This window comes from Stegodyphus dumicola, chromosome X2, assembly GCF_044657685.1.
Source record: "Stegodyphus dumicola isolate Sdum_Otavi_A_Nest chromosome X2, ASM4465768v1".
NCBI lineage: Eukaryota > Metazoa > Arthropoda > Arachnida > Araneae > Eresidae > Stegodyphus > Stegodyphus dumicola.
Genome location: NC_140781.1, coordinates 82,512,194 through 82,538,666, shown reverse-complemented (window position 1 = coordinate 82,538,666; position 26,473 = coordinate 82,512,194). Strand labels below are relative to the sequence as shown.

The following is a 26,473-nucleotide window of genomic DNA, read 5'->3' as shown; positions in this document are numbered from 1 at the left end:
GACACCCTATTCCCGGAGCCCAGCTAAGCATCTAGGTAGATGCCTCAGACGTCTCAATAGGCGGCACACTTATGCAATTGTCTCAACAAACATGGGAACCTATAGCATTTTTCTCTATGAAACTCAATAAAAGTCAACAGAAATGGTCCGCGTACGATAGGGAATTATTTTCAATTTATTCTGCAATTAAGAAATTCCGACACATGTTAGAGGGCAGAAATTTTATAATTTATACGGATCAAAAACCGTTAATATACGCTTTTAAACAGAACCCTCATAAATGTTCACCTCGGAAATTGCGCCTTTTAGATTCTATTTCCCAGTACTCTACTGATATTAGGCATGTGCAAGGTTCAAAAAACGTCGTTGCTGACGCTCTTTCAAGAATTGAAATTGATTCCATAACAAAATCTCCATTTTTGGATTTTAAAAAATTTTCGGAAGCTCAACGGCATGATCCGGAGGTACAAGACCTTCTCAAAAACAATACATCATCTCTGAAACTGGAATTTAAATCGTGCAATATTCTGATGGTAATATTCTTTGTGACATATCAACGAACATTACTCGTCCATTTGTTCCGAATTCCTTTCGCACACTCATCTTTAATCATCTGCATAATCTGTCACATCTAGGAATTGCAGCTACTACGAAGCTTATTTGTTCTCGTTATGTATGGCCAGTGGCGTAGCTAGGATTCTAGAGCCCAGGGACAACTGAAGAATTTGCGCCCCTTTCTGTGTGCCAAGAATGCAAAACATTTCATTAAAAAATTTCGTAGCATCAATTTGGCGCCCCCTGGATGCTGCGCCCGGAGACAGATGTCCCCTCTTGCCCCACCCTAGCTACGCCACTGTGTATGACCCGATATGAAACGTCATATAAAAAATTGGGTGAAATCCTGTGAATCTTGCCAAAAATCGAAAATTACTAGGCATACTAAAGCACCACTGGTCACATTCTCTTTTCCTGATGCACGTTTTTCAGAAATCCACCTGGATATCGTCGGACCGTTACCTCCATCAGAAGGCAACGTGTACCTTTGACTCTAATAGATAGATTCTCCAGATGGCCTGAAGTCATTCCCATCCCGGATATGAAAACGGAAACCATTTGCAGAGCCATCTTCAACTGTTGGATATCTCGTTTTGGCTGCCCATCGATCATAACAACAGACCAAGGTTCTCAAATGAGATCCGCACTTTTTGCAGAATTTACGCGCATTTTAGGTACCAACAGAATCACAACAGCCTATCATCCAATGTCCAACGGCATTGTTGAACGATTTCATCGACATTTAAAATCTTCTCTCAAGGCTCACGAGACCAATAACTGGACTGAAACACTACCAGTTGTTACGCTTGGTATTCGGAGAGCCGTAAAGGAGGATCTACAGTCATCTCATGCTGAACTGGTGTACGGCACAACTCTCAAGCTGCCCAGTGATATGATAACGTCATCTAAGATATCTCCGTATGACACAATTTATCACGAATCTTCGGCATAGAATGCAACAATCGAATCCAATAGCAACATCTGCACATTGCTAAGAAAAGTGTTACGTAAGTGCTACCTTAAAGTCGTGTACGCATGTATACTTACGTGTCGATCGAGTAAAGCCACCTCTGGCCAACCATATACAGGTCCGCATAAAGTCCTTTCTAGAACGAACAAAACTTTCACAATTGATATTAACGGTCTAAAATCTACTGTGCCTATAGACCGTGTGAAACCAGCCTATTTGCTTTCGGACTCTTAATTTGCCTGAACTGAAAACAAATAAAGACTTAAAGACAATTCAGCAGAATAAATCTGAAAACGAATTCTCTAAGACACGAACTGTCAAGAGATCGGGAAGACATGTTCACTTCCCTAAGAAACTTGCTTCTTACATAACAATTTAAAACTTTTTTTTTTTTTTTAAATTCATATCGTAACGTATTTTTTGTTATTTCATGTTTATTATATGTTATATATTGAACTGCATTTTGATCTTTTCTAATTTTATATTCTAATTTTGCAATCATGAAAAAAATACCCGACAGTACGGATCCTCTGAGATAATTTCATAACCTGATGTCGTTCCTTTGAATAGCCATCAAATGAACTGGGCGGGGAACTCCGTGGTGATGGCGATAAGGAGCGCGCCTTGCGCCCTCCGATAAGTGTGGCAACTCTAGAGGAAAAGTTTCTTACGAGTAGCGAGCAGAGCGAAACAGGCCGGCTGTCGGGGAGCGTGCGCGAAGTTCCGAAATAAAGCTTAATTTTTATTGTGCACTGTCTTGTTAATATTTATATTAATGCAGTAAGAACATAATCTATGATATGGAATGCGAGGATTGGCGGTAACAATATGATAGGAATCATATTGTTTCGAATTTCATGTATTCGTTTTAATTCTTCGTCGAAACTTCTGCTTTTGTTTTGCATGCAGTACGTCAATTTCTTGGAAAAGTATTAATCTCTGATCTTTGTTCAATACTTTTTTTCATTAATTGTAATGCTAAGTCCTTCAAAAACAGACTTCTGTTTCTGGTTTGTGGATTAGCAGTTGAATGTAATTCAAGCATTTATTACAGCAACATTCAGTGCAGGAAAGAAAATTACCATTGTCCACCTCCTTGTTATTCTGGCAATTGAATAATTGGCTGACATTTCATCCCCCATATCCACTGCTCCTTTAGTCATATTACATATTAAAACATATAATTCCTGACGTTTTATTTTCTCCAATAGTATCATGTATAGCATGATCGTTAGATAATGTTGAAAGCATAAGAACAGTTTTTCCTTTTTTTAGGAACATCATGGATTAATGTTTTATCTTTTTCGAAACCAAAGCATTGTAGAAAATATTCTTAGCTTCATCTTCAGTTTCCGAAAGGCAATCTTCATCGCTTTCAAATATCTAATAAATCTCACATGCGTTGCATCTCCAGTTCATAGGGACTCATTCTTTTTATCATAATGCAGTTAGAAATTTTTAAGAATTTAATGTTAAGTACTTTAAAATCACTTGCGAGTAGAAATACTTACTGTTACACTCTAGAAATAAATTTCTGGACTAAATATTCAGTCAGAAAAGCACTTAAACGGACAGGCGCGTGGGGTGTGTCATACCCCAGTTCCAACAAAATACCGATAAATCTTTTTCTGAAACAAACAGGCAAAGAAAAAGCAGTTCTGTAAGTCAACCACAACTACGAACTCAGCTACTGAAAGCAGCACAGAATTTCAGTTTCACAAGTTAGGAATATTCCACTTTTATGTAGGGTTGGATTATGATACAGCCCACGCGCTTTGCCGCGGGTTAAACTCAACTTACATCTGCTAATTTTGAATATACTGCGCGCTCTACCACAATTTACATACTCTAGCATTGGCAATTCTAGAGGAAAGTAAAGGCTTGACGGGAAAAGATAGTTCAAACTTAAAATACATGTTAGTTAAAATAAATATAAACCCTACAGCTTAACTAAAAAGATATAGCCGAAGCTATTAAAATTAAATGCTACAGGAGTTGGTCCCTTAAAAATAACTAAACGGCGAAGCTATCAAGGGCCTGAAATATGGCCGAGCATAATAATAGCTTAGAGAGAGTGTAGGCAAAAAGAGAACGTGCGCTGTGCAATCTCTTGCTCTCTAACGAAATCAGTGGAACTTCGACTTTAAGTACTGCTCTTCCTTCATTTGTATTTAACCACGATTCCGAAAACACATTCTGGCAGGAAATTGTAAGCTGAAATTAAGAGCGACAGGAAAGTGGCTTTAACTAAAAATAACAAGTTAGGATAAAACTTACACCATGACAAGCAAGATTTACACAGGAACTAGTGTACGAAAATGCGAAGGGTGGCCGCGAGACGATAATGTTCGCAAGAGGAAGAAAGAAAGGATATCGAAAGAGGTGTTAATATGACTTTTATTAAAGAGCGTGGTTAAATCACAGAAGATGTTAAAAATTCCTTCCAATCGTCACAAGGCGTGCTTCACAACATAGACGCATGGAATCGCGGGTCCGTTAAAAATGAGCAGATGTGCCACGGACACGTCCCTCCACTTCCAAGATCATGCCGACGAGAAGATTCCAAGATCATGTCTGATGTTGCGGTCGTCTCGTACATTATAAACTTCATGTACCCCCATAAGCAGCAGAAATGCAGGGGATTCAGGTCGGGGGATCAGAGCGGTCATGCATTTTATCTGCCACTGCCAATCCAGCGATCACGGTATGCCCTATGGAGGTATTCTCGCACATTGCTCTTAAAATGGGCAGGCACTCCGACATGCTGAAACAAGATTCGGCGTGTAGCTGCTGGGACACATCTGGTTGCCATCAGATCCGGCAACACTCTTTCCAAAAAATGTCCATAAAGACCTGAGTTAGTAAAGCGTTTCATTCTTCTCCTGCAACGTCCTCGCCTAAAATGATCACACTTCCCACTCTCCCATAAGCCTGCGAACACTGCCTTCTAGCGGTCTCCATTGTCATTTTCGGAGCCAAGTTCCCATGTAAATCTTATCTATTATGGTATGGCAGACCAACATGTAAAGTTTGACAACGACATTTTGAAAAACCCTGATTTGTCAGCGTGATATATGTAGCCTTATATTCCGATACACCACAAGCACATGCCAGCCTACTCGAAAATTTGCAACGGATTTAATTTTTTGTGCACCAGTGGTTGTCATTAATAGCCCGAATTGTTTTATGATCCTAGAACTCCATGCCTGCCATGCACCTGATGAGCTAACATGCACAATTCTATATGCGTATCTCATAACCTTAACTTGGTTTCATAACATCCACCCTTTAAAGGAGCCATGCTAAAAACAAGTAGTATCCAATTAATCTGAAACTAGTCAAATTTAAGACAATATGGAAGATTAAACTCAAAATCGCTCAGCAACTCTTATTTCTTTCTATAATTTATTGACATCTCATGGGCTAGCTACTCCGAGGTTTTCGTTTTTTTCCTGGGTATAATTGCGAATACAAATCAATTATTCTTAGAATATCCTACACAAAGGCATCTAGGCTCACGATAGAGAACATTTGTATGTTATGCTTTAAAAAAAATTATCATAAACCAGCATCCGGTGAAATTCTTATGGCCGTATAACGAATTATCAATTTCTGCTTGATAATTTTCCTTGCCATTAATAGAAGAAATATAATCAGTGATTGGTTAAAATATTTTGCGTCCGTTACAACACTTATGTGCTACTTATGCTATGTAAAGACATAAACAGCAAAGAGAAAAAATAACACCATTTATATGGACGGTTATGGTTAAAATAATGCTGTCCCTCAATATTTAAAAAGGCAAACTGGCGCCCATGGCATTCCTTTCCTTCCCCACAAAAGAATTAGCTTTTATTTTATTATTAATTAGCTACCTGATTTTCGATTTTTAATGTGAATGTACGGTACGATACGATACCATATGATATGATACAATATCACATGACACACTTTCCTTTACTGGTAAACTGCAACAGTAATAAAAATCTTATACTCATTCTACTTCAGTACCAATTAGTCTTTGGAATTACCCATCAGTATGAATATATTTCTTGATTTCCGTGTACTTTTATTCGAGATATTTGAAATAGGTATAATAATTTTTCTCCTGTATTGGATCTGCAGAATTTCTTACTTCATCATCATTAGGAAGTAAGTCCTACATTTACATACTCTATTAATATTTTAATAATAGATAGAACTGAGAAAATACATGTTTCCATATTGGTTCATAATCATGTAACTGGTTTTTACTTTATTGCGTCTGTTTCAGAAATAATGAAGATTTTTATTAATAATTGCTTTATTCAATCTAAGCATAAAATTAACTAATTTATACTTTAAAATGGTTTTGGTTAAATTATAATAGCTTGAATGCAGTTTTTCTAATTTCATTTTCACAAAAAAAATTTTAAATATTTTTAGTTGGCGCAATTTGTGATTCTCATTCTGAATCACACATAATTTGTACTACAGGAAAGCTTTATTATTCACCCAAATTTTTCTTTTGCAAAACAGATGCATGTTTTAAATTAAATAAAACCTTTAGACTAGGTAAAATATTAAAGTTGAGCATAACATTACTTTTCATTACAATTCGAATACAGACGTCAGTTTCTCCAAAAGAAACGAGTTTCTTATTTAACATTTTCTACGCTAATTTAAAAAAATGAAACGAAACTGATGGACTCTATAAAAGAGACAAACATAACAAGTTAAGCATAGTTAGCATTCAAGTTAATCTTACTAATTGAAAGTTTCTTCACCATTTTAATTAACTTAACAACTACATTAAATAATATTTTGGGTAATTCTAAAACAGTGACCTTCCTTTTGCAACAAAAGTAGAATTTGAGTTGCATAGCTTTAAACTAAGGGTCAGACTGCTTCATAACATTTTAAATCATCAAATAAATTCAGACTGTTATAATATTGTATACCTTTTACCAATGATCTACAAGTTTGCAGAATAATTTAACTTCCTAGCTGAATAACCCAGAAATGTTTATTTATTAGGATCCTTTAAGCAGGATAATTTTAGTAAGCATTAAAACAGAATTTTTATATTAAACTGTTTCTGTTTTCATAATTTTGTAATAATTTTGAAAATTTCATAACCAGAGTAAAATAAAGAAACAAATATTCCTAAATACACACTGTTAGTTATAAGACTTTGAACAGCAGTTTTGAAAAATTAGAATTAATGTCTTAAGAAACAAAAACTATCTTACTCAATATTAGCCTTGACCAATTAGCTTCAGCATAAAAATGATTACTCATTTATGAGTATATATATAGCTAAAACAAACAAAAATCTTAAGCAAGCTTTACAACCAATTTTTAGCTTGCAATATGTGGTTTCTTTCTAAACAAAATCAAAATTAATGTTTTGTTCAAATTTTGAATAGAGTCAAATGATCTTAATTTAAGGCATTTGACTCTATTCAGAAATTTCTTAAATCTATTTAGGCGACTTATCTGGCATTAAGTATTATAAAAATTTAACTTATCGTCTAAATGAAACACAGTAACAAAATTTATGCTATGGAAAATGCAGTTTTTAATGCAGCTGTACTTGTATTCCAGACTTATGGTTTCTGTTTTCTTTTTTAGCTTCTGCAATTTTTCCTACACTTTTTTTGTTGCCCCCTCCCATTCTTTTTAATTTTATATAGATTTATATATCCTTCCAACGCAAATTTTATAATATATTTTTAGAAAGAGAACTATTTGTGGATTCCCAAAATGTCTCAAAATTTTGCACGGCGAGTGGTAAAATCACTGAACACTAGCAGCTGAAGCCAGATTCAGACCTCCATAAGTGGGCTAGCTGCGTTACAGTTTTCTTAGTTTTCCTTACATGTAATATAAATACAAGACAGTTTCTTTCAAACCCCTTTGATGCAGGCACTCTTTTCAGGCATATACCCCTCATGTGTTTTGCCATACTCTAAACAAACCAATCCAATTTTTAGTCCAACAATCATAGAAAACATTCATTTGATTGAAAACATATTTCATTTATGCATATAATTTAATGCGTTTGCTATAAGCCTGTATTGAAAGACTAGCGCTGTTTTCTCAAGTACAAATTCTGTAACATTCTAAGAATTAATTCTTCTTTTTGAAAAATTACCCAATCATCAAAATTTTCTTAACAGTGTGTATAACAACACTTGTTCACAGTTACTTGTTAACTACACTTGTTAGATAAAAACCTAATTATTTTGCTCTTCAATCAGTATACAACTACTGAAACTGTGTTGTATTTTATATGTGTTGGGTACGTGCTCAGTGATGATTACAAGATGTACACAAACATCGTTTATTCTACATTACTCATCTACTATATTATATTACAGTTACGATTAAAGATAATAATAGTTACAGTTACATATATAACATCTCCCTTTTTTATAAAAAATGATAATAGTAGTAAAATTAAACATATTCTTTTAAATAATAAGGTTTCTTAACAGTCCTACCAGATCGAGTGACGTAGTTATGTCCATTTGAAGAATTTGATGATACTATACCTCTTTCACTATTTGGTGACACAACACTTCTGTTAGATTTCGAAGGACTTACAGGCACATCTAAATTTGTAGTGCTCCTACTATTTTCATGTATCTCGGGTTCATCTATAACTTCATTCTCATAGTTGTTTTGTATTGCAAACTCTTCCTGATTAGTTCCTTTAAGAAGGTCTCTTCTGTTCCTTTCTGCAATTCTTCCATCTGTTCTTATAATCCTATATGAACGTGGTCTTTCTGCTTCTTCTATAATTTTCCCTCTTTCATTTAGTTTTTTCCCTTTCTCTTTTATGTAAACATGATGTCCTGTTTTCAGTGGTTTTAATGGTCTTGCATTCATATCATAATAACTTTTTTGTGAGGTTTGTCTCTTCAGTAAATGCTGTTTATGGTCTTCATATCGTTTAGCTTGGATGAAATTCTCTTTTATAGGCATCAATCCATTTACTTTTCTTCCAAACATCAATTCAGAAGGTGACTTAATTTCATCTGAAATAGGAGAGTTACGATATTCCAGTAAAACTAAATATGGATCCTTGTTGTCAACTACAGCTTTTTCTAACATTCGCTTGACAGTTTGAATATGTCTTTCAACCATTCCATTAGACTGTGGATATTTTGGACTTGAAGTTCTGGTTTCAAAATTCCATCTTCTTGCAAAATCTTTATATTTCCTGCAATTATATTGTGGACCATTATCCGAATATACTATTTTCAGAATACCATGTCTTGCAAAAACTGATTTCAATTGCTTTATCACTGCTACACTTGACAAATCTTCCAAACGTCCAATTTCAACATATTTGCTAAAATAATCTATAACTATTAGATAATCCCTTCCTTGAAAGTAAAAGAGGTCTGTTCCCAATACTTCCCATGGACCATTAGGTATTTCTTTAGATATCATTGGTTCTTTAGTATTAGCATTTTGTAAACTTAAACATGTTTGACAATTCAGTACCAAATCTTCAATTTCTTTGGACATTCCTGGCCAATATAATATTTCTCTTGCTTTGATCTTGCATTTTACTACTCCTAAATGACCATAATGAATTCTGCTTAACATATCTTTTCGTAAACTTCTTGGTACAACAACACAGGAATTTTTAAATATTAATCCATTTGCTTCTGATAGTTCTTCTCTGAAGTTAAAATATGGTTTTGCCAGTTCTGGAACCATACATTTTTCATCTGGCCATCCAGTTTTAATTAATTTTCTTAAAACTTGTAGTTCTTCATCTTTTCCTGTTTCCAGTTGAAAAACTTCCATTTTACCATTAGACATTGGTATACATTCTACAACTAATCCAACATGAGCTTCTATTTCTCCTTCAAAGAAATCAGATCCTTTATCAGTGAATGATCTTGATAATGCATCCGCTATAAAAAGTTCTTTTCCTGGTTTATATTTTATCTCAAACTGATATGGCTGTAATCTTACACGCATTCTTTGTAGTCTTACAGGACATTTATTTAATGGCTTTTTGAAAATTGATTCCAGTGGTTTATGATCACTTTCCACAGTAATATTTTTTCCAAATATATACTGGTGAAATTTCTCACACGCAAATACAATAGCTAAAGTTTCCTTTTCAATTTGAGCATAATTCTTCTGTGTATCTGTTAATGCCTTAGATGCATATGCCACTGGTAAATTATTCTGCAGTAAGACTGCTCCTAGTCCTTCTTGAGATGCATCTACAGATAAAACTACTGGCATGTTTATATCATAATACTGTAAAATTGGTTTATTTACCAAGACATCTTTTAGTCTTCTAAATGCTTTTTCATGTGTTACATTCCAGTTCCAGATAACTTGTTTTTTCAACAAATCTCTTAAACATGATGTCAATTCTGATACATTAGGTATAAATCTAGAAACATATGTAATCATTCCTAGGAAAGTTTCTAATTCTTTCACATTTTTTGGTGGTTTTATATCTAGAATAGCCTTAATTTTGTCTTCATCTGGTTTTAAACCATCTTTAGAAAATATATGTCCCATATATTTCACTTCATTCAGCCCAAATTTACATTTATTTAAATTAAATTTAACATTCTTTTCTCTGGCTCTGTCCAACAACTTCTTTAATCTTGAATCATGTTCTTTTTTATCTTTACCCCAAACTAATAAGTCATCTATATATATTTGAACTCCTTCTAAATCACTAAAAATTTCAGAAAAACTTCTGTGGAAAACTTCTGGTGATGAACTCAGTCCATATGGCAACCTCAAAAAACAATATCTACCAAACGGAGTGTTAAATGTAGTAAATTCACAACTTGAAACTGACAGTTTAATTTGCCAAAATGCTTTGTTTGCATCTAAAATACTAAAGACCTTCGCATTTGTCATTTGAGATGAAATTTCTTCAAAGGTTGGTATGTGATAATGTTCTCTCAGTATATTTTGGTTAAGGTGCTGAGGATCTAAACACACTCTTTAATTTCCATCCTTTTTCCTTACTACCACTAATGAATTCACGAATTCTGTTGGTTGGTTAACTTTCTTTATAATACCATCTTTTTTCCATTCTTGCTATTCCTTTTTTAATGGATTTAATAAGCTAAGTGGAATTTTCCTACAGGGTTCTATTTTACTAACAGCTCCTGGTTTTAATTTAATATGATATGTATATCCAGTTAAATTCCCAGTTCCTTTAAACAAATCTTGATATCCTTTTAAAAGTTCTGGTAACTTTTCATTAGAATCAGGATTTACTGTACAAATCCTTTGTATTAGGTTTAATTTTTGCAATGTAGGTAAACCTAAAATAGCTGGAACAGTTTTATCACATGCTACGACTTGAAATTCTATTTCATCCTTGTCCCCTTTCGATGTTTCACATAATAATTTACATTTTCCAACTACATCAATTGTAGTACCATTGTAATTATTTAAAGTGACTTTTGATTTAGTCAAACATTTCTCTCTTAAATTTAATTGTTTAAATTTAGGCAATGGTAGCACATTACACTGAGCTCCAGTATCCAACTTAACAAATAAATATTTAGATATGTTTACTTTTAGTTTTTCAAACCATTCGGTTTTATTTTTAGAAAATGGCTTTATATCTTCTACTAACCCTAAAATATATTCATTACCATTATTATGTAACTCATGCTCTAAATTATTCTGTACAACATTAACATTTTTATAAGTGCACATTTTAGAAAAGTGATTTTTCTTTTTACAGTACAAGCAAATCTTATTATAAGCAGGACAGTTGTATAACTTATGAAAAGTTCCACATTTTCTACATGGTTTTGGATTATTGTACTTATTTCCTTGATAGTTTGAAGAAGATTTAGTACTTTGTTGCTTTTGGTTTACATGAAAGTCTTTCTTACAAGGCTGACTTTTTTCCTCTGAAGGTCGAAATTTATTACGTTTGATAGCTTCTATTTTATTTTCTTCAGTTAAAGTTTTCAGCTGAAGTTCTGCTAATTCAGAAGCTTTACACATTTTAATACATTTCTCAAATGTTAACTGATCTTCCCTTAATAATCTATCTTTGAGATTTTTATTTAGAATTCCACTTACTATTCTATCCCTTATTAAACTATCTTTTAATTCTGCAAATCCACAGTTGCTACTTAATTTCTTTAAATCGGTCAAGAAATCATCAAACGATTCACCTACATGTTGTGTTCGACAGAAAAATATATGTCTATCAACACTTTCGTTTGCTTTCGGTATGCAAAAATTTTTGAAAGCTTCAATTACTTTGTCAACATCCTTCTTATCTTCTTCACTTAAATTAAAAGTATTAAATTTTTCAAGTGCTTCTTCACCAATTATATGCAATAAAATAGCTACTTTAATTTCAGGTGATTTAGTAATACCACCAGACGCTAACATATAAATTTGGAATTTCTGTTTCCATTTCTTCCAATTTTCGCTTAAATTTCCTTCGAAACTTAGATTACTTGGTGGCTTTAATCCATCCATATTTAATTTAGGACTTTAAATAGTTTATATATACATATTTTTAGCCACTTCCAATAATAATAAACAACTCACTTAACAGCGATATAAGTTTCGATTTCACAGTAAACAACTCTTCATGATGTTTTTGTTTAGAACATCTTTACCGAGGCTGCATGGTTCTTCAAAAAAGATTTTCTTTTCTAATCAACGACGAGCTGCGCCATGTGTTGTATTTTATATGTGTTGGGTACCTGCTCAGTGATGATTACAAGATGTACACAAACATCATTTATTCTACATTACTCATCTACTATACTATATTACAGTTACGATTAAAGATAATAATAGATACAGTTACAGTTACATATATAACAGAAACTTCATCTTAAAATTTTAAACTAAATCATTTATTCAATTTTTGTCAGTACCAACACTAAATTACTTTCTCAAATATCCTAGTTTTCAAAGTTATCTTCGTAAGGACATGTGGTTGCAGTGACACATTAAGTTATATTCAAATGATATACATCATAAAATACTATAAAGGAATGCCAGATCAATTATATATATAACATGAAGAAACTATACAGGAAGGCCAAATCAATGATCTTTGCAATCAAATGAAGTAGTACAAAATTATTTAATGAAAGATAATAGAGAGGCAACCCCTGTTTAAGGTGGTTATGTTAAAGATGATGTTGATGGCTCAACCAAACTTATGTTGAATTCAAGACCAGTCAAAACACACAGAAATAAAGAGTAACCCATTAACCTGCAGAAAATACTATTAACAATCTGTACTTTCAAACACTTGAATTTGCACTAAATAAACTCAAGTTCTTTTTGTTAGTAAATTAAATGAGTAAAAAAAACATTGATTTCATTTATATTACATGAGTATCTCAATAGCAATAAATGTGAAGCAGAAGATTCATGGCTGTACACCTAGTTTACTTTTATTGCTGAATAATTTACTTTTAATGAAAGATTTAACACTATTCTTATATTCCAGATTACATACAATTAAATAAATTACTCTTATGAATAAAAACAACTTCTTAATAGCATAAAATCTGCTGTTATTGCCGTAATGTTGTCTTTTCCATTTCGCATTTTTAACAGAAAGTTTTGTTTTACATGATTAATTTGTGATCCTAATTTCTACACTGATGGCTGAGTGAATCCCTAAGCCAATTTATCATGAAGTGATTAAACAGACATGTGTATATATACATACATATCTAAATAAAAGAGTAAAGTTAAATTAAATTTAAATAATTCTCTTGTGCACAGCTGCAAGGAATGAAATTTGAACTCTATTTGTATAAAGCTAATTTAAATGAAAATTTTAAATTATGAAATTTTAATTGCATACAAATAAAAAGATAAATTATTGATAAATTTACAATATCATTTAAATTCTGAGAGCATATGTAAATTAAGTGCCAGTATATAAAATCAGGGATAAATATATAATATTCCAAAAAATTATTCCCCCCCCCCCAATTTTTTTAAATTTGTTAAGACTAAATTAATTTACATAAGTGAATAATTGTTGAGCAGGCAGGGACAGATCTTATCAAGGGGAAGTTGCCTCCAAACCTAACTCTTCAATTATTCAATTCCTGTTTCATCATCCATATAGGCATGGGTATAGTAATATTCAAAAATCAAAAGTAAAACTAAATGTAGTGAATTACTTAAAAAAGAAATTTAAATTCAAGGAATTTTGACAAATTTAGTAAGCAGATTTAGTTTTTTATTATTATTATTATTATTATTATTTGTATTTTAATAGATTGTATATAGTTTATTTTTCGTTTACATGCATTAGTAGTGACGAGGAAGTTTCCAATAGGCAGAGGTTTCTAAATTACTTTGGTTTTCAAATTTAATGATGCACAGTAATGGATTAGAAATCAGAAAAAAACCTGTCAATTGGTTGCATCTTGCACCAAAAAAAGCTCTTACAGTAATCAGTGCAAAGAATAAGCCTGAACATGTGGCTAACATAGAACCAGAATATCTCTACCTTATTTTTGCCTTCTAAAATGACTTGAAGACAGTAAAAAGTGCTTTTCTGAAAATATAAAGGCAAACCATAATTGTTTGGCAAATAGTTTTAAATTGAAACTGGTCTTACTGTAAGTACATGAACAATTTTGATGCCCATTAGAGAATGAAAAGGTGTAGTCGCGAAGTTCATGGATGTTCTCTTTCTTAAAGGAATGCATATCAAACGTGCATGCATTTTACCAAATTGTATCATATCAGAAATGACTGGACAAATCAAAGATATTGCAAAGATATATACTCTGGAGCAAAGAAACAAGAATTAATTTATTTGGAATAAATGGGAAACAAATTCCTTGCCAACCTGAAGGCCAGGCATAGAATTCAAAATACACAACGAAAATTGTTAAAATTAGAGACGGCAGTCTTATGTTGTAGAACTATTTTTCTTGGTATGGTGTGGAACCATGTTTCTTGTATAGATGGTATCACAACCAAAGATGTGGATGTCTTGAAGAACACACTTTCCATGGGCAGAGAAATTATTTCACTAAAATTGCTTCATTAACAAGATAATATCTCAAGCATTCAGCAAAACAGACATGCTGGTTTAAATAAAATAGATTTTTCTGCCATAGCCTTCTCACTCATTAAACCTACATCCAACTGGGAATTAATGGTATGAATTAAAGACTGAAAAAAAAAAAATATTCCCATCAAATCAGAAGGAACCTAGGGAACTATGCACGATGCATCATGTTCAGTTCTTGCAAAATAATGTAAACCATTAGTGAACCCCACAGCAAACAATACTCCTGTCCTTGCAACTAGATATTAATGCTTCAGTGGGTGCAAAATTAAGTAATTTTTTCTTCCCAAATACATGCAGTATCTCTCAGTTGTAAATTTGTAATGTTACTTGAGCCTGTTAACGACTATCAAAGATTTTTTTTTTTTTTTTTTTTGTTAATAAAAGACACCCCTTTACTTTCAGTAAATATGTGCAGCTATTCTTTTCTCTTTTTTTTTTTTTTTTTTTTTTTTCCAGTGCATACCGAGGATAGTTCAAAGAAAATTATTATGCAGGAAAACATTCTAATAGCTGGGGATACTTACATAATTAATAACTTGTGTTGCTAGGATCTAAAAATTACATGTTCCATAATGATTTACTAGGCCAAGTGATTAAGGCAAAGCACACAAGGACTGTTTATCTTAGTAGAGAAGGATGCTTTTGTGGAAAATCTTTAAAGGGAACTGTTTCATATTCACAATATGCACTGGAAACACAGTGAAAATTCCCATGCAGCTAGCACATTCGCCAGGATATAGCCCCAGCTGAAATTACTGTTTAGTGATCTTAGCACTTGGCTGCTACTAGGTTCACAATAAGTATGAATTTTAAAAAGTTAAATTATTCTTAAATGAGGAAAAGAAAATAAACGGTGTTTGTTTATGTCAAAGTCAAAAGTCAGTCTTTAATCAGTCAAAAGTCTTTAATCCGGACTCGTCGGGACTTCGGCGATTCCGGATTAGAGATTTTTCCGGATTATAGATCATGAGTTTAAATCTGCTAAGATGGCATGCAGAAATTATAAAATTAAAAATATGACACCGTAATTTATGAAATAAAGAGGAATTATGATCAAAATTTAGGAAAAAAAAAGTTTATATTTATTTGTTTACTTTATTAAACATTTCTTTCAACGTGCGCATGCGTAAAGCATACATTACGCATAGTCAAAATTAGAATATTGCAACCAGAAAACTATTTGGTGTGTATTCGTGATATTTATAATGACGAGGAATTTGATTTAAATCATATCAAAGACAGATTACATCGAGATGAAATACTACATTTAGTAAGGAATTATAAGCCAAATAAAATAAAAACATCTGCCCTGAAGATAAGGATAGTGCTGACAGATCAACTTACAGTTCATTGCGCGCCATGTCATCCCTCCCCCCACAGCAGCGTGATATTGATAAACATATTTTGGAATGATTAGAGAATCAAAGGATATACCTTTATCCATTTTTTGCAGCAATTCCACTTTTTGTATGATGGACATCGAAACATGCTTTCGCTTTGTAGATCCTTTGTTAGCCCCAGAATCGGAAATTCTTTTTGACTTAATCAAAAGTTCAAGCTTACTTTTATAAAATTGCTCTAACAGTCTGCAAAAAATAATAAGCTGGATCCAATTAGAAGATTAAGGAACAACGCAATCTGCAACATTAACTGAAATAGATAATCAGATAATTTTAGCTTAGCTTATACTGTCCATTATACATTAAACGCGCATGCGTATGCGTAGACGCATATGCGCTTGCGTAAAGGTATTATGCGCATGCGTTGACGCATGCGCAGAAAGTTTGTAGCTATGAGGTACGGATTATAGATCATTTCATACGAGGGCTATCCAGAAAGTAGATTACGTTTTGGAATAAAAAAATAAACAAAGTATAGGAAACAAATTTTATTATATACAGATGAAAGCCACACTCAAATACTACTTTTCTACATAGTCACCATACAAATTAAGGCATTTATCGTAGCGATGTACAAGCTTGGAAATTCCTTCGTCGAAAAATTCGGCCGCCTGCGCCTTCAACCACTTCGTTACCTCTTCTTGCCTTCCATCTTGCACAAAACTTGTGGTAACCAAGCTTTTCGCTGATGATTTCGTGCAACAAACTTCGCGAAATTTGTGGAAAACTCAAAGAAAGTTCCGTTATTGTGAAATTTCGATTTTCACGGACTTTAGCATCGACTTTTTCGAGAAGTTCGGCGGTCACTATGCTGGGTCTCCCACTTCGATCTTCGTCATGAACATTGGTTCGGCCATTTTGAAATCTTATGACCCACTGACGCACTCCACCTTCAGTGATAATGTTGTCCCCATACACTTCACGAAGCTGCCGATAGATTTCTATCGGTTTACAGTTTTTTGCAGTCAGAAACCTTATTACTGAGCGCACCTCGCAGCTCGCGGGATTTTCAATTAACGCAGACATTTCAAACCGTCACAGTATCTGAACGGAGCACAGCACGAACCTCTCACTAGCACGGCTAGATGCAGACTGAGCTGCGCAACGCTCTGACCCCAAGATGGCCGCGCTAGCCCCGCCCCTAGCGGACACAGACGGAAACGTAATCTACTTCCTGGATGGCCCTCGTATTATGGACATCCGGATTAAAGACTTTTGACTGTAGTCTATTTCTCTTGCAAGAACAGAAATTAGATTTTACCATTTATGAGCTTGTACAACCATCAAACATGTATTTTATTACAATCCTTTATGCTTAATATATTATTTCATATTTTTCTTAAACATTCTTTGATTAGCATGCACTATATTACTAAATATAAAAAAAAATTACATAAATTTTATTCCTTTCTTATATTAGCTCAAAAGATTTTCCAGTCTGGGATTAAATAAAATATGATAAGCCACTTTGGCAAATAAATGCAACTGAGGATGCTAACTTGTGGTTTGGCTCTCTGTATTAAACCCATGACGGCAGAGTATTAAACCCTTATCACATTACGATATTTGTTGCCGGAACAAAACGTTTGCAGCAACAGTTCTGAGAAACGGCCTTTGGTGAAATAGGGTTACCATCTTCACTTGGTAAACAGGCTGAAAGCCAAACAAGAATCAGTTATCGCTCAGATTGGCGAAAGTCACGTTTGCTTCTTCGTGTTGTTTTGTATCGCTCACACTCTTTTCGATTTAAACTTTATTGTTAGTAATGGAAGATAATAGACAGATGATTGCTATCAAGTATCTCCTGTTAATCACTTTGATCTCCACTCTGGCACTTCAAGTAACAGATAAAGACACTTCTGGTTATAGCAATCCATTACATCAGTAATAGCCAAATTCTGTATACACTAAGAATAGTTTAAAACGTGTGCTGGATAATATATTTATTTGACATTAGTTATGTTTATTTTCTGTTGTCTGCATTCCATTGATGGCTCACTGGAAAATTTGTGACCTGGTGAAAGCATTTTCTTGACTAACTTTATGGCTCATAATTACTGTTCTGTCCATTCAAACAAACAAACAGACAAAAAAAAAAAAAAAAAAAAAAAAAGAAGAGACCTTCTATGAGAAAAATCTATATGGCTGATATTTACATCCTCACAGCCAGGAGATACTATTCAGCAAAATGAAGATCAAATAAAGCATGTGAATACATGAGCAATCAAACATGTGCGAGTTGTTTACTGTCCCATAGAACACTCGGTAATATACCTAAAACACATTAATTATACCAACTCTAGAAATCAGGTGTACATCATGAGTTTGTATTATGTGATTACGGCAAAGCCTCGAGGGATATCTGCCTAACAGGAGGGATCTCTTTGTAGAAGATTTTTTAAAACTGGCTCGTGTATCAGTTACAAATGGGGTAAACCAAGAAAACGCCTATGTAGCGAGCCTGTTCGCGGCATTCTAACCTGAGACAGAACTACCAGTGTTCAACGACGCTTCGGCCACTAATAGGCCCGTGCACTTAATTGGAAAGTACAATTCATTATGTAATCAGACATGAAGGTGATAATCAGTTGTGCACTGTTTTAAGTAATCAAATGTTATAAATACACAGCTGTTACATCTTATTTTATTTATTAGTCATGTTTATGTTACGTAGATCATACGTATGATATCATTATGAATTAGCCCAATAACAAAACGTGTACACTCTTTAGTACTCAAATGCTCAGCAATTATTTTTCAACTGATTATTACATATCCATAATAATTTGCAAAGAACTGATGACTACAGTTGCTGCCAATTACATGATCGTTATATGAATTAAAAGTAACTTTAAATAAACTTTTTGGCAATCTTCATTTTTGTATTCATACATACATTTCTAATAAGTCTATCTTTCTATCTGTATGTAAATATATGACTTATTAGATACACATGATTTAGAAGTTGTTAATATATATTTATTAGTATTAATGTAATGAATAAGATTTATATTAATGAATGTATATACAAATGTTTTTCATCATGCATAATAATAAATCCATAAATTTCCAATGTTTCAATATGTAGCATTTACAATAAAAGTATAGTTTCTAATGTATTTATAATCCAAAAAGTATTTGATTAATAACATGAAAATAATAGAAAAATTTAATGAGTATTCTCATTATTACATAAGCTATGCTTCACTGATTATGCAATTAACAATTTAAAAGAAAAGTAATTAGGAGAAAAGCCGCGCATATACAAATGGATTTTAAAAAATTATTAAACTTAAATTTAAGAAATAAAACGCTATTATATAACAGTGATAATACACGATCAGCATGAAATACACCATATTTGGCGAACTGTTGGCGACGAACAATTTGTAAACAAATCCGAACTGCAAGAACTAGTAAAATACTGTCAATTCTGAAATTTCCACGATTATATATTTAATGAATATATAAACATTTTAAAAATGACTCAGGCAGTTATATTACAACAAAACAGCAATAATTAAATAGGCCTCTATTTCCACTGTAATTGACTTCACAGTGAGAGCCATCGCCATATCGAAAGTTACCTGTGATCCTTCAGAAGCAGATCTTTCATCTGATTGGTTGAACATTCGAGGAACACGTTTCCAGTCGGAACATTTTCGGAAAAGTTTTAAAATGTTGCTCGCAGCCGGGACATGTTCCTCCTAGCTAGACGAAACATTTCTCGGAAGCCTCCAGCTTAAAGCAATGCTACTAGAATCTCGTTTCTAAGAATTGTTCCACATAGCCACGCATGTTCCTAGAAGTGATAGCCTCTTTGGGTGAGACAGTGGTCTCGCAAGTTCCCTGTTGAGAAATAATTGCACAAACTCATCTACATGGTACCATTCTGGGCCCCCCTTTCCCAGGGAGCCCAGATCAAAATTTGTAACACCTTTCAAACCGAACCACTAGAGTAACTAGAATTTCTCTGCCAATGCAGGATATTTAGCCTATGAAATGAGTAACAGAAGACTGGTTGTCCTGCTACTCACTTGGATGGCTAATGCTACTACCCTCCGGGAGAGCATACACTGTTCTTTTGGATAGTCAGTAGTCTTGGGTATTTTATACCTACGGCGCTATGACTGTCAAAGTACAGATCGCTCTCAGTACAATCAACACCCCCATGGGGCATCATTTTAAGACTGACAAACTTTTTTAGAGTTCTGAATCTTATTCTTTTCATATTGCACAGACACACAGCAAAGAACATGAATGTAAGCCAGTCCATTCACTTTGGGCTACTTTTGAATCCAAACCAGTATACAGTGAAGCTAAAGCCCAGGGTGCAAGTGAAATTTATTGGTGAAGAATCAGTCCTACCTTAAACCTCTGACTGGCATGGAGTTTCACAAAGAAAGCCCAAATTTCTGAAAACTGCCATGATAAAGAGGTCTTTTCCTGATTTTAATGCCAAAATGCCCCAGGTACTTTATACCTGGATTTATGCACCTTTAATATATTGCTTTAAGTTTTTGGACATACACTCCTCAAAAGTGAAACTGCAATACCAAGAAAGAATGCACGTAGCAATTCATTAATTACAATTAATGCAAATTACAGGAGTGAGAGTAGTGAGGTGTTTATGCAAATGATAAAAGTTGTGCACGCTTTGGATGTGGTATGCATATGCGGCCTATATAAGATCAGCTACTTTCCCTTCTCGTAAACAGCATCTGAGGGTTTACGAAGCATTGGAGACTTTAGAAGAAAAGTGGAAAATGCCACTGAGACGTCGGCGAGCCCAATACCATCAGTTAACAACTGAGGAACGTGACCATATTATCGAACTCCATGAACTTGGTTTGTCACTGTGCACAATAACCACTTGTGTTGGGCACAACATAAGTACCATCCAATGCTGTGTCACACGATGGATTCAGATCAGTGCACATGGACTTCGAAGAGGAAGTAGCACGCACAGGTGCACATCAGAGAGGAAAAACCAGCGCATTCGGCGTTTAACTATTGGAGACCCTTTCTCTAAGTCACGTGACATCTGAAGCTGGTTGCCTCCAAGAGCAGGTGGATCTGTGTCCACCCAAATTATACGGTACAGACTGCATGAAGTACACTTACAATCATGGGTGCAAGCCACAGAGACCGTTAACTGCTGAGCAAAACACTAGATGCATGGTGTGGTCTCAGCGTCATAGTGTATGAACCATTGAATGGCATCAGGTTTTGTTCACGGATGAATCTCGTTTCTGTCTGTGGAGGAATGACAGCCATCAACAAATATGGGGGCAACCTGGAGAACGATATGAAACAGCCAATTTTGCCGAGCATCACAGAAGGCATAGTGTTTGATCACAAAATGCCACTGATATACATTAACGGCAGTTTGACAGCGGACCACTGTGTCATGCGAGTTGTGGAGCCTGTTGTTCTGCGTGGTTGCAGTGTGCACCCAACACGGTATTCCAGCAAGACAATGCCAAGCTGCATGTTGCACGGCATACTCATAACAGCCTGACCGTATTTGACATCTTATCCTGGCCGATAGCCTCTCCAGATCTGAATACCATCGAATACCTGTGCGATGTCATTGAGCATGATATTAACCGAGGACCAAGGCTGCAAACCCTGGATGATATGCTTACAGCAGTGGATGTGGCTTGGCAAAGGCTACCTCAGGCAACCATCAATGAAATCCTTGACAGCAGGCCTCGCCAGATTGCAGCCTGTATCGCTGTCCTAGGTGGGCATATTACATACTGAATAAATTGATTCATAATGATTCTACGTGTCTGTTTTTTTATTTATTTGCATATCTATCTCGCAGCTCTTGATCGAGCAATTTGCATGATGCTACGAGCATACTTTCTCCGTGTTGCAATTTCTTTTTTGAGGAATGTATTTCAAGATGCATGTATATATATATGTTCTTACAGACACAGAAATCAGAAAAAATATTTTAGACTGTATATGTATATATATATACGGCCTTGTCAGTCAGGGAGTTTTAAATGCTAGTCAATTACAATGCATAAATCTTAAATTTGAGAATTACTTTGTGCTGTTTTGATATTTTTGTTTTGCAGTATGCTTCACATAAGACCTTTTGAGTTTACAGAAACTTTTTTCATTTCATAATTTTTCATTTTGATACTGAAATATTTTATAAAAAGTTACCATTATTTTAATAATTCCAATGTAATTTCTATTTTAAATTAGGCTTTAATTTAAAATTTATGTGCTACATATTTCCATAAATAAATGCAACATTTATTGTTATTGATAAAAATAAAAAATATCATGGAGAGTAGTTAGAAGTTTAAAGCCTGCAGGAAATCTTATTGGTCATGCTTCCAAACACTAACCATGTCCTTGACTGCTTAGTTTTAGGGAAACATGGCAATAAATCCAGTTTTTATCTCTGGGCTACTGAAGTGTGAGGGGTAAAATCAAACTAACACATAGATTTAAATATTATTCTGAAATGTAATCAGTTTTTCAAAGTTTAGGAATCAAAGTACGTTTTCTATTTCGGGATTTCAGAGCTGAAAGCGTGTTGTGACTTACCTCACTTGTCTGACAGTAACAGCAGAACAAGCCCATGAAATTCATCTACAAAGGAATACAAGATTGCACTTGTCATTGGCAAGAACCTTGAGCACCATACAGGTGACAGTACGACTTTGCTCATTTTCTTCCCCAATTTAGATTGAGAGTATCCCGGGGAGGAGGGCGAGGATCGGCCATCCCTCATCCTGACACCAACCTCTTGAGTGACTTTTGGCTCTGTACACATTTAGAGTGCCACCATGCTGCACAGACACTATACAGTTACAAACATCCAAGCCTTCTCAGGGATTTGAACCTGGGTCTTTCGATATGGTAAACAGCATAACTAACCACTGTTATTTTGCGTTTGCCAGGAGGAGGTATTTATTATTTTGTGGCTAGTACTATTATTATGTTGCATATCAATGGTTTTGATGAAGCTTGGTTTCTGGATATTTTTGACAGGCATCAATTCCTAAAATATGACTGAGAATATGCATTGCTTAAGAAAATTTTACACTGAAATACATTATTTTGATTTCTTGAGTAGTTTGAATAATAATTTTAAAATAAAATATTTCAATGAAAATTAAGTTTCCATTCAATCGTATATTGGATGCGACTTTTTATTCCCTTCCCCTGTTTTGAAATTGCACTGGCAACTTAAAGATATTTCTAACACAAAATAGAAAAAGAATTAAAAGCTTTATGTTAAATTAAGGCTTTAAACTTAAAAATTTGAAGAACACTTCCCGGACAGCCATCATCCACACCATAGTTTGTGTGCACATCTGCATCAAAATCTGCATGACTACGGGTCATTAAGAAGTGGCAGGACAAGTGAGGTCAGGGCACAATCGACTCGCTCGGTCATTAGGCAAGAAAGTGTGTTGGATATGGTGGAGCGTAATTCAAAGACCAGGATACGTGCCACTGCCTCTCAATTAAGAATGTCTCGTGCCAATGTCCAGCATGTCTTGAATGTTTAGTCCTACCACCCCTTTTTCTTCAAAGGGATCAGTTACCGCTCCCTGATGACTATCCTGAATGTGTGTCTTCCGCACAGTGGTTTCTGGAAGAAAGTCCCCATGATGTTGATTACCCAGCTTATGTGTTCTTTACGGATGAGGCCACATTTGACAGAGATGGCGTATTAAATTATCACAATTGGCATTTGCGAGTTCAAAAAAACACCTACGGTGTGTGACAGAACTTCCAAGATAAAGTACGGGCGGGTTTACTCGGCGCCTGCATATTTGGGCTGTTTCTTTTACCATCCAGGTTGAATACCACGGCTAACGTGATCTTCCCGGCTTGCTTGACGATGTTCCAGAAAATGTGAGGCACAACACATCGTTCCAACATGACGGGGCGCCTGCTTATTTTGGACTGGATGTTCATAGCTATTTGGACAAATCACCCCCGCATCAATGGAGCTACTACTATCAAAGAAACTCCCAGTGTGTTTGAACATGTCTGGCAATCAATGGTCCGTCGGTGTCAGGCATGTTTGGCATCTGATGGTGCAAACTTCGAGCATCTGTTGTAACATTCAAGCTGTTGTACACCATTTGTATTCATGCCCAATAAATGTTTCAAACTCTTGTAACAGGGGTAAATGGTAGAAGATGGGAAAGAAAACTCTTGTTTCCTTTCCCATCTTCTACATTCACTACCACTTACCCTTGACAATGACGGGCATAGGATCCTATGTAAATCTTAATATTTATGATCAGTCCCACCTTCCCCCAGAAGATTGTCGCAACATTTACCGAACACCCTGTATAATTACTGAAATAATTAATTACAGTTGGCATATATCAAATAATGTCAACTGTCGATAAATAGAAGTTAATTGATTTGGACAAATAAATTATAATTATTATTATTTTGATTACGTTAACGAACTATCAGTTTTCACTCATTATCACTAAGTTCACGCATCTCACACTATTCTTAACATCATTTAAATTAGAATAAGCACTGCAATATTAGGTTGATATTGAAATTATTTAAAGAATGATTTGCATAAGGAATGAATGAATAAATTGGCCAAAAAAAATTTATATTTCTTCACCTTCATATAATTCACCGTACTTGCCAGATTGTTAGATGGGCCTCTCAATTTCAGTCATCCAACAGACAAAAAGGATTTAATTCTAAAAAAATAAAATGAATAAATATTAAATAGCTAGCAAAACTCATTATTTGAAAAAAATCAACTTCAATTTATTAATAACACTTGTATTCCTATGTAAATTAGTAATTTGAAAAATTCCCCCCTCCTTTTTTTTTTTTTTTTTTTTTTTTTTTTTGAATCACTAGAAAATGGGGAACAGCATTAAAACACTCACCGCATAATGCCAACATAACCTCCAGGTGTTTTCTCGGGATTTCTGAAGCTGAAAAGCTAGAGGCATTGAAAGAAGTCCTCATCGGATAAAGAAATGAAAAACCACCACTACTGCAGCACTAAAAGAGATGTTTCAAAACAGGTTACATCCTAATTTTGAATTCTTAATACAAAGCAGAAAACTTCATAAGACAGAAAATGAACTTCGAAAAATAACATATCATTTTATTGACAGCATTTGAAAACAAACCATAAGTGGTTCTTGAACTACTGAGAGAAAATCACGATGCATTCAAATAATGGGAAGATATGGAAAAAAGTATTTTTAATCTTATATACTTTATACATATTTTAACCAGATAATACACTGAAAGAGAAATAATTCATTGACATAATCCGATGCTGTAATGTAAAACACTAAAAGAAAAAAAAAAAAATGCTTTCTAGCTGTAGTCTTAGGTAAATTTTCTTAACAAATAGGGAATGTTCTCAAAGTGATTACTTTGTACAGATGACTACTTGTCAAATGATTTGCATATGTGTTAATTAATACGTTGGACTTCATTTGTTTTCCACCATACATGTGTGGCATTCTATTATGTTAATTAACCGGTTATTACGGTTTAAACTTTACTGTCTCTTCTTTCTGTTTCCACAGGAGAATGAAAATTAGCTTGCGTGTATTTAAACTGAGGTTTTAAGATTGTAAAAACAGAGCTTGTTCTGCCTCCCGAGGTCCCGTTAAGTTGCTGTTAACTCAGATAAGAATTGTAGACTTCGGTCTTCCATTATAATTGCCGGTATTTGAATATTTATGCTGGTTGGATTGCAAGAAAACTTTGTGTTAAATTGAACTGTTTAGCCTTTAACTACTTGCTTATTTTAAATTTGAACTTACTGTTATTCAAGTTAGCTCGCCATAAGTGTTGGCTGAGTTGTAAGCACCAAGTACGCCTTGTACATCTGCTTTGTTAGCATTGAATAATTTCTAAGCTTAATTCTGCAATTTCAATAACAAATACATTAAATCAATGATTCGAAAATGTGGGTGGTACCCCTCCGATCAATGGGCATTGTATGCTACTTTAGGCCCATAAGAGGCTGAATGAAACTCCAAGTGATACTGGGAGGCACTAATAATTGGTACACAGTTTAAAAGTGTTTATATGGCAGAATTCAAACAATCCTTCTGCTTAATTTTCCGGGAGCATATTATTTGCAACTGATACCTGTAACCCCAACATGATCCATTTGTTGCCTTGGTCTATCGTTTTGTTTTGTTAAAACATGCCTCCCTCCCCTTGCTTCCGGGAAGCAATGAGAATGCATCAGAGCCGGTGCTAGGCTTTTTGTTGCCTGGTGCAAGCTCTGCAAATTCTAAATTCTGGCGTCCGGTTTCTTCCAAAATTGTAAAAGGTTTGCCACCTGTAAATTCTACCGTCTGGTGCAACTTTACAAGTAGGACAGCTTTTGGCACCAGCCCTGGCCTGCTTTTATTACTAAACCATCTAGAGTGGCAAACTGTGGCCTGAAATCTTCTCATGATAACCAATTCCAAAGAAGATAAACATCGA

The 26,473-nt window shown here is 34.4% G+C and overlaps 1 protein-coding gene and 1 long non-coding RNA gene across 17 annotated transcripts in view; one reads left to right on the top strand and one right to left on the bottom strand.

The window, feature by feature from the left end:
- LOC146992788 (uncharacterized) overlaps positions 1–26,473 on the bottom strand; it is a 218,762-nt gene that overhangs the window by 95,646 nt on the left and 96,643 nt on the right. For 9 of the 15 annotated variants that reach the window (XR_015039010.1, XR_015039012.1, XR_015039016.1 and 6 more), the window contains 2 exons: positions 24,901–25,018; positions 24,624–24,705 (listed from right to left, as the gene is read on the bottom strand). The exons of the other annotated variants lie outside the window; for them this stretch is intronic. The gene's annotated coding sequence lies outside the window, so the exon portion shown is untranslated. The remainder of the gene's footprint in view (positions 1–24,623; positions 24,706–24,900; positions 25,019–26,473) is intronic. 15 annotated transcript variants of the gene reach the window in all.
- LOC146992790 (uncharacterized) overlaps positions 5,354–26,473 on the top strand; it is a 39,377-nt gene continuing 18,257 nt past the window's right edge. Inside the window, exon 1 of one of the 2 annotated variants that reach the window (XR_015039025.1) lies at positions 5,354–5,677. This is a non-coding gene — a long non-coding RNA (uncharacterized LOC146992790). The remainder of the gene's footprint in view (positions 5,678–26,473) is intronic. The other variant, XR_015039024.1, reaches the window with a different exon arrangement.